Source organism: Engraulis encrasicolus, chromosome 2 (assembly GCF_034702125.1).
Source record: "Engraulis encrasicolus isolate BLACKSEA-1 chromosome 2, IST_EnEncr_1.0, whole genome shotgun sequence".
In the NCBI taxonomy this organism is placed as follows: Eukaryota; Metazoa; Chordata; class Actinopteri; order Clupeiformes; family Engraulidae; genus Engraulis; species Engraulis encrasicolus.
In genome coordinates this window covers 17,288,735-17,298,734 of record NC_085858.1, presented here as the reverse complement: position 1 = coordinate 17,298,734, position 10,000 = coordinate 17,288,735, and the positions used below count along the sequence as shown (strand labels likewise).

Here is a 10,000-nt window from a genome sequence, read left to right as displayed (position 1 = left end):
TCCAAATATCTAGAATTATTATACGGCCCTCTAGAATGTTGCGAGAGCTCCCATTCACAATTGGCGGCCCCAACGTTCGGTGGTCAATTATTTTTCTATAGTGCCCACTAATAATGACCGCTGCCAATGGCAACAAGTTTGGTCACTTCCGAGATCACTCCGCAAGTAGATCGGTCATATCTTCACTGATATGCCTTGCCTTCTGACGTCGGGGGGTGTTATTTGCCCCGTCTGGAAATATTTTCCGATAGTCACGTGTGGACAATACATTATCCCTTACATAATGATACCTACAAACACAACTCAAAACTGCAGCAGATATTCTTGGGCATTGTGGGAATATGGGCATCACATACAAGAATGTGGGCACTACATGTATGTGTCCTTGTGTGGCATATCTGTTTACGTAAATGTGTGTGTATGTGTAAGTGCACATCTATGTGTATGCATGTCTTGATAGCCCACAGCTGCGGATGAGACGACAGAGCGTCCATGTCATGTGCTTGAGATGTAAACCAATAGAGGCCCTCTGGAATGCCAGAGAGGACACAAACATGCACGCACTCACACCAACACACACACACACATACACACACGCAAGCACGCACACACGTACGCGCGCACACACGCACGTACACACACACACACACGTGCGTTCACACACACGCGCTCGCGCACACGCACGCATGCACACGAACGCGCGCACACGCGCAGGCACATACACACACACGCGCATGCACGCACATGTACACACACACACACACACACACACACACACACACACACACACACACACACACACACACACACACACACACACACACACACAATCCAGTACAAAGACACACACATAATGGCAATGAAGAAGACACACCATGAGTCCTCATTCCGACCTCACTGTCTCAACATTTACAAGAGTGCAGGACTACAGATGGACCCTAACACTGACATATATGGGAAAACACTGCTGTTCAACCTGAGGACACACACACACGCAGACACACAGCAGCGGTCCTACCACTCCTGGGGCCCTAGGAAAAATGTAGACATGGGGCCCTTTTGAATTATTTTGCTGGTATTTACATGGTGGGGCTGACTGTGTTGGGGGCCCTTACAGATAGGAGCCCTAGGTGGGGCCCGAGGCAGTTGCTTAGCCTGGCTATTGGTAAAGCCGGCTCTGCGCACACATGGCAATGAGGTGGGCCGTCTGCACTCCAGGCGTTCTCATGGGCTGGCCTGTTACTAAGTGACCTGGGGAGAGATGGATGTGTACGGGGTGTATATATAGGAGGTCGGAGGTCAAATCAACTCCTCTTGACCGTGAGACGACTGTGAACCACTTGTGTCAGTCCACTAGGCCATTGCCATCATTGAGTGAACACCCCACAATATTCTGGCTTCATATGTTCAGTATTCAGTTTAAAAAGTAAACAGTTGTTCAACAACTGTTCAAGTGTTCTTTAATTGAAGTATTCCTGGAACATGGCCACAATGAGAATGAATGAAGAGCTTGCATGTCTCATGCTCAAACCGAACACTCCCACAGTTCCGTTTAAAGTCGGAATGTAACAGCGCTCATTGGTAATCAATGTTAGTATCTGCATCATCGTTATCACCAAGATCATCAACATCATAAATTATCCTTCCTCCTTTGAACAGTGTCAGCTGGACACAAATAATTGATCAGCTCGGCCAGGGCCACACACGCACGCACACGCACACGCACACTCACACGCACACGCACACGCACACACACATACACACACACACACACACACTTTTTCCATCATGGAAAACAGAATGTCCCTGTTTGTTAAAAACAGACAGCAGCAGGCGAGACGAGAGACGAGTGAAGTGACACTCAGATGCTACCCAGCAGCTGTTGCAGTGGAGAGTGCAGACCTGAACTCAGGGAAGTTGTCATTGTGGGGGACAAAGGAGTCATTTGTCCCGGGCCCAGAGAAAGAGGGGGGCCCAGAGGTGGGACCCCATTATATTGTAAGCAGGGCTCTAAATTAACTTTTTTCATCACCAGCCAAAAAAGCTAGTAGATGTTAATCTTACTAGCCAAGCAAATACTCGCTAATGGGTCAAAATGGCTAGTAAGTTGGTCTTTTCTACAAGCCAAACTGAAATTTCACCAGCATTTGGTCGGTTGGCTGGTGTTAATTTAGAGCCCTTATTGTAAGTATCGAGAGGGGGGGCCTTGCAGATGATATTGTCCTGAGCCCAGGTCAAGAGCTGTCAGCGTCCCTGACTGGACTCGATCTGCTGTGTACACACAAGAGGCACCAGGGTTATCTCTTCACCCGCCTCACCTCTCCCCTCTGCTTATCTCCTATTTACATCTAAGCCCTGTATTTGCTTTAACACCGAGGGAAGAATGGAAGAAAGAGTGGGGGTAGTGTGGAGAGATAGAGGTCTGCAAGTGTTGTCAGGGAGGAGAGAGGTTCACGTTTTGTATCCTGGATGACATGATTTGTGTATGGCACATGTCTAGACTCATGGTTCCAGACTTTTGGACTGTCCTTTCTCAGTCTGTATACTGTCTGTTAATAATGACATTCATTTCCGTAAAAGTGAGTGTACAGTTTGTATATATTGGCAGAAAAAGTATGTGGTCTATTGGTTGAAGATAGACCGTCTATCTTCAACCAATTACGACTGCTCAAATGTATGGTTCTACCATCTTTACTCTAATAATCATAATATTTCATCACTGAATTAGATAAGTCTCCGTTTATTCCACGACTGGAATAGTTCTGGTATCCGAAGCTTTTCTGATAGCACCTACATTCAGTATTGCTGCACAATAAAACATTGAACAGACATTGCTAACCAGGGGTGCGTTTCTCGACAACTTGGTTGCAATGCAATTTCCCATTGGGAACCTAGTAAGGTGCTAACTGGTTAGCAAGGATGTTTTCGAGGTCGGGTCCAGACTTACTTTACCGTACGTCAACAACAACCAGAAACGTTGCATAGATGCCCGTCTGAAGCTGTGATTACTAGGCAGTGCTTTTACCCAGGAGTGTTTTTAGCACTGTTGACGTAGACACAGAGAAAGTCAACATGTCCGCTAAAAAGCTCTGTCTGTTGTGGAGGGCAGAATGTATCGACACATTAAAAGCTCATCAATAAACACACACACCAGAATAGTAGTTCAGCATATTCCCCTCAGCAACAGTAGTAGCAGTCATAAATACCATTACAGTCACAGCAGACATTTAAAGTGCATCAATTGCACCCCCCATGCATCCCGTGTGTGTGTGTGTTTTTGTGTGTTTGTGCGTGCGTGTGTGTGTGTGTGTGTGTGTCACTCCCACCGCCACACTCACCACCCATCTCGTTTAATTGATTTATTGCCATGGGAATAAATGAGCTTTTTGCTTGGCTGCTTCTGGTATTGGAGGATCTTGTGCCTTGCAGTAGCAGTAGTGTGAACTCAGAGGACACACTGTCGCCTCGCTCCAGTGGACAGTGGCAACCCCAAACGTAATGAGATTGGGTCAGTGTGAGTGTGGAGCGGAGAGCAGCACTCTCTGCCTGCTACAACAACAAACACAACAGCCTGCATGCAATATACGTACAGGGTATAAAAGCGAAGGAGAAGGCAATTTTGGATGTCTGCTCTGAATGCCATACCAATGAGTGCAGAGCTGGACTGGTAGTCTGGCACAACATGATCTCCAAAAATTCCGTGCTCCGGGACACGGATGTTAAGGATACAAAATCTGTGTCCAGGAGCACGGATTTTGCCAAAATTCCGTGCTCCTGGACACAGAATTGTTTTCCGTGCTCCTGGACACGGAATTGTTTGAAGTGCTTTCTATAGGCTATTTCCACAGTCTTGTGTTTTCTCAAGATTTTTCTAATTTCAAATACTTTTTCTCAAAAACATTTCTTACTGACAGGTTAGGGTTAGGGATTGTTTTGGTCTGGGCACAGTTTTCTTTCATTCATTATATGAGTTTGATTGCCTAGCAACCAACTGGAAAAGGTATTTCTCAAAAATATGTCTTTAATGACAGGTTAAGGTTAGGGAATGTTTTGGTCAGGGCACAACTTAAATTGCTATAGCATTATTTTGTTTAGGATTAGCATTTGGTATGTATTTTCTAATGATAGAGTTAACACAGTGCTATGGTAATAGCCTATAGAAAGCACTTTCGTGTGCCCATCATGGAAAACAATTCCGTGTCCAGGAGCACAGAAAACAATTCCGTGTCCAGGAGCACGGAATTTTGGCAAAATCCGTGCTCCTGGACACGGATTTCGTGTCCTTAACATCCGTGTCCAGGAGCACGGAATTTTTGGAGATCAGGCTGTCTGGCACACAGGGGATTTTCCTGGTGGGCCAACTGTCCTCTGGGTCGGGTCAATGTTTTTTTGTTTAGAGGGCTTGGCCCATGGGTACAGCTTCAGTAAAGTCTGTAGACTTGTGTGAGGGACCGATGTAAGCCCAAAATGCCCGGGCCACTTTTTTAAGCTCAGTCCAGCCCTGACTGAGTCTGCCTTTTTGCCATCACAGTCGATGTGCATGTGTGGTGGCACAGAAATGAGACAATGAGAGTGTCTCACCAGTAACTTCAGATAATGATGGGTGCGTTAGTTTTAAAAACACATCAAAAGTGTTGGTATCCCAGAGAGCCACACTTCGAATCCGGATCAGAAATGTTTGATATGGACATTTCCTAAGGAGCTTGTTCTGGGATCCATAGGAAACAAGCCTATTAACTGCAATCCAATGGCATGGCCCTTTGGGAGACTCTGAGACTAGGAGAATGAATGGCGTTTAATGGCAAAGTCACGCCTATTTAGGAGATCGGAATTGTTCCCACTTTGTTGTATTGGTGACGAAAGCTACAACATACGTATCTTGGTCTACCATATTGAAAGTCTTTGTGCAGGTGGAGTGACGTCTCCTCCCCGTTGTGACAGTGGCAGCCCCCTACTCCTGTGACTGTGGTGCGACAGCACTAATGGAAACTTCAGAATGCAGCTCTGACATGTCCTTACATTTACACATCCACAGCCACAGCACGCTACAGGAAACACCTGCTGACTAGAGTTCTTAGAAATAAGATGCCTTTATATATAGACGGGGCCTTTCTACAGCGCTTTTCAGATTCCAGCTAGCTGTTGGGAGTCTTTGTAGAGCACAATTGGGTTAGACTGACGTTGACTCACGTGCAGCTGATCATAGAAAAACACGCTTACGTAGCTGTTAGCTTTGGACGGTGTTGTCAAAAACAGAATGGCAGAAGAATAACAATATTCCTTATTTCTCATCTACAAAGTCTTTTTCTGGGCGATTACTGTAAGGACAGTTTGAGATTGAAGTCTAGGAGACTTCTGCTTTTATTGTTAAAGCCAATCAGGATTAGTTTTGTTGACTACACTTATCTGCCACACACAGTCAGTGTAACATACACTATAATACCAATGTGACACCTACGTACTATACTGTCGTTGTGATTCACCAGTAGCAGCAGAGGGTTATAGCTTAGCCTTCTGGATTTCTGTTTTTTTTTAAAGATTTTTTTTGGTGGTTTTTTTTTTGCACTTTTTATTTATGACAGTACAGTGAAGACAGTGACAGGAAGCGAGTGGGGACAGCGAGACGGGGAAGGGCTGGCAAAGGATCCCGGCTGGGATCAAACCCGGGTCAGCCACGTAGCAGACGAGTGCCCTACCGTGGCCTGGATTTCTGTTTTTAATTTGTTTTTGTGATAATGAATCCGTATTGTTGGGGTTTGTCCACTACGCGAAGCTGCTGCCAACATTCTGAGTATACCCTGCGTTTTGAAATACAAAGGAGTCCAGTACAGTACGGTACTACTCCGCTGTCATTGCGGCTCGGCAGCCGTGAGCTCCGTAGCGAGATGTCCTACATTACATTTACTCTCCCTGTGATCCGACCCAGGAGGATATCCAAAATCCTTGAATAGTCCTGGGTCCAGCCAAAAACGGCTCTTCCGGTCTGTCAGGCAGGATTATAGCTTGGATGGTATTAAATGAAGATGAAACGTCTGCAAAGAGAAGACGTGCCTAGCAAGTTAGCCATAGCAACGCACTGTGGATAGATAGATAGATAGATAGATAGATAGATAGATAGATAGATAGATAGATAGATAGATAGATAGATAGATAGATAGATAGATAGATAGATAGATAGATAGATAGATAGATAGATAGATGACATCATCACATACAATATGTGTTTGTGTGCCTCCTATTCACTGTAAATATGAATGAAAATGTGAAAGAAGGAAATATGAGACAGAGAGACAGACAGACAGACAGAGAGAGAGAGAGAGAGAGAAGGGGGGGGGGGGGGGGGGGGGGGTTAAGACTTAGAAACCCATGTTGGAGAAATAAAGAATAAATGAGATTAAGCGCTGTGCTGTGAGGGGAACAAGTGGCTCGATGAGAGGCATGAAGAGATGCATGATGGGACAGAAGGGAGAGTAGCAGCTAACTACACACAGGACCAGCACAATAGAGAGGACCCACTCTTTCTTTCTCTTTCATTCTATCTCTCTCCCTCTAGCTCTATCTCCCTCTTTTCCTCACTTGCTATTACTTCTCCATTCAGTCTCTAAGTTAGCACCCGGCAACCAGCCAAAAATGCTGGTGAGACTTCGGTTTCGAAAGAAAACTTACTAGCCACCTTTGGTGGTGATATGCGCATATGCAGTTTGGCGAGTAAGATTAATGTCTACTAGCAAAAATGGCTATGATGAAAAAAAGAGATAATCTATAGCGCTGGTCACACACATGCTATGCACACACACACATGCCTGCATACAGGCACTCATCCATGCATGATGGGGGAGATAGAGGTGAGAGCAGCAACCTTCACTAGAGGAGTGAATAGAGTAGAGCTGCAGGCATTTGAAGAGGAGCCGCTGTTATACTCAGGGCCAGGAGAGAACTGGGAACAATAAATGGCCCAAGCATTTTTGGTATAGACCAGGCCCACACTAGCCAATACTATAATATAATGCACCTGAGAACATATTGAGCTCTCCGAGTACCACTGTGGCAACCAACATTAGAATATCGCGGTAAAGGCCTTCCATATTCACTTTTGCCAGTAAATACAGGAGAGGTTCATAATGACATCAACAGCAATGGTCACATTCAGTGCACGTTTGTTTTTAAATTTCTTGCTTGCCTAGTATTATTCTGCATTACGTTTTCAGATTCATACAATTCAATATTACAAAATGTGAGATCAAAGAGACATTTTCAACGGCAACAACTTGATCAGCCTTCAAATCAATGCACAAAAAATGCATTCTTCCAAGTACCACCAGAGATGTCTCAAGTACCACCAGTGGTACACGTACAACAGTTTGAACACCACTGCTCTAGACCACCCTATCTAAATTCTGGGCCAATCTCCAAAGTTTGGTTCACACACGTTTCTCACTTCTCACTCACTCTACTACTACTCGCCACTTGCTCTTGGAACGTTCGCTGAAAGTTTCCACAGGTTTAAATTAAGTTAAATTATTTGTATCTCGGAATCTGCCCACATCCCATTGCTTGTACTCTGCTTGCGTTCTTGCCTCCTCGCTTCACTGGAACACAGAGACATTCTATTGACTACACTTGCTGAACAAATAACTAGTAGCAATGTGTGTTAATGCAGCTTGGGGAGAAAAAAGAAAAGCAAATGCTTCTGTCCCTGAGGATGGTTGACTCACCAGGAAAATGTCCTCTATGCCTGATTACCAGTCTATCCCTGCTCAGGGAATCCTCTCATCTGTACCAACTCACTCTTTTTTTCTCTTTTGTGTTTCTCTCTCATCATCTCATTTCACTCTGCCCTTCTCTTAGCCTCATTTGTTATTACTCCTCCCTTCAAACACACAAGACGCATGTACGCAAGCACGCACACCAGTCCTTGTATTGATAAGGACTAGTAGGGGTTAACATGCTCTGTGTTTGGGGAGTGGGAGAGAGAGAGAGCCATGACTAGCTGGAGGCTACTGTCTGAGTCTGTCTGCATGCAGTGTGTATAAGCTGCAAAGCCTCTGTTGCACCATTCACAGAGAGACAAACCAAGCACATGCGCGCGCGCGCTCGCGCACACACACACACACACACACACACACACACACACACACACACACACACACACACACACACACACACACACACACACACACACACACACACACACACACACACTATCACAAAATATATGCACACACAAACATTTTTCAAACTTTCATTCACACAAACTGTCACCCTCTGTCTCAGTCCCTCACGCACGCACGCGCGCACGCACACAGACTCGGCCACATACACACACATTGACAGACTCTCCCACATACACACACACAGACAAACTCCCCCCCACACACATCCCTCCCGATCCCTCCCCCGTTCCCTGCTGCCTGCTGCTGTTGCGGGCGGTGCCTGGATGACTCATAGCTCAGTGTCTCTGTGCACTGCGCACCCCAGCTCAGCTCAGCTCCACTTCTCTCAGCATGACAGATCGCCCCTCCCCCCCAAACCCCCCACCCCAAGGGAAGTCGACAGCGGGGGACAAACAGGTCACTTGTCCCGGGCCCAGGGAGAGAGGGGGCCCAGAATATGGTCCTCATTGCATTGTAGGTATTGGATTGGGGGCCCTTTAAGATAACTTTGTCCCGGGCCCAGCGAAAGCTGTCAGCGGCCCTGCGGCCTATGCCCTATTCCACTCCCCCATCCATCCCCACCAATCCCTGGCCTCCTATACCATCCTCTCCTTCACTTCTTCTCTCCTCTTCTCCCTTCAGTCACTCCCCACCTCTCCCCGTGCTCACATCACCTCACCTCAGCTCCACTCCTCACAGCGTCACAGAATCACCCCCACCTTCAGTGGCGTGCACAGACATTTTGGGGGGCATGTGCTTAATGTGGGGGGTGGGGGCATGTAGAACTTCCAGCTGCCTTACTAGGCTATAGGGGCTATACACTACATTATATTGGGGCATTATTATCACATGTGTTTCATGGTGAAGCATCTATAGACATACATGTATATATCAACATGGACCACAGTACTTTGTGACAAAAAAACTTTCAAAATAGAACTTTCAAACAGGGCAGTGGGGCAAAGGGGCAGATGCTTTAGCATCACCTCATCTCTATCTGTGCACGCCTATGGCTGCCCTCCACACTACTGCCCCACCCTCCATACTAACCCCCCATCCCCCATACTACCCCCATCCATCCCCACCAACATTCCCCCATCCTCTCATTCACCCACCCTTCATTCTACTCCCCCCATCCATCCCCACTGTCCCCCCATACCATTCTCTACTTCACTTCTTCCCCCAGCCTCTTTTCCTCCTCCCCCCACTTTCTTCTGTTGCCTCTCATCTCCTCTCCACCATACGTATTCTTCTCTCCTCTCCTCTCCTCTCCTCTCCTCTCCTCTCCTCTCCTCTCCTCTCCTCTCCTCTCCTCTCCTCTCCTCTCCTCTCCTCTCCTCTCCTCTCCCCACGTATCCTTCTGTCCACTATTTCTACCATTCTCCCCTATCTCCCCAACCCCCAGCGCCCCACCCCCCACCCTTTTTTCCTTCTACTTCCACTCTCACCATCCTCAGCTCCTCCATCCTCAACTCCTCCATCCCCATCCCCATCCCCATCCCCATCGCCACTCCACTTCATTCCACTCCACTCCAGTCCACTTCACTCTACTACCGCTCCTCTGTCCTCTGCCAGTACCTCTTTCTTCCCTCGCTCCCGTTGAGTTTGAATTTTTATTTGATTTTACAAGCAAACAATATTTCACAAGGTATCTAATTCAAAGCCTTGGGGGAAAAAAGCTGAGTGTTCCATGCAAGTCAAGTCCTGGTAGGGGTATACTACAGTACATTGAAAAATGTGAAATGTGATGGACTCTTCCGTGAATGCATTACAATCTAGGCCTACTGTTTAAGTCAACAGAAATGAAATAGCGACCATGTCTGAAATGATGAGGCAAGAGTATGTAA

The 10,000-nt window shown here is 46.5% G+C and overlaps 1 protein-coding gene across 1 annotated transcript in view; it reads left to right on the top strand.

The window, feature by feature from the left end:
- ngfra (nerve growth factor receptor a (TNFR superfamily, member 16)) overlaps window positions 1–10,000 on the top strand; it is a 77,414-nt gene that overhangs the window by 54,630 nt on the left and 12,784 nt on the right. The window lies entirely within an intron of this gene.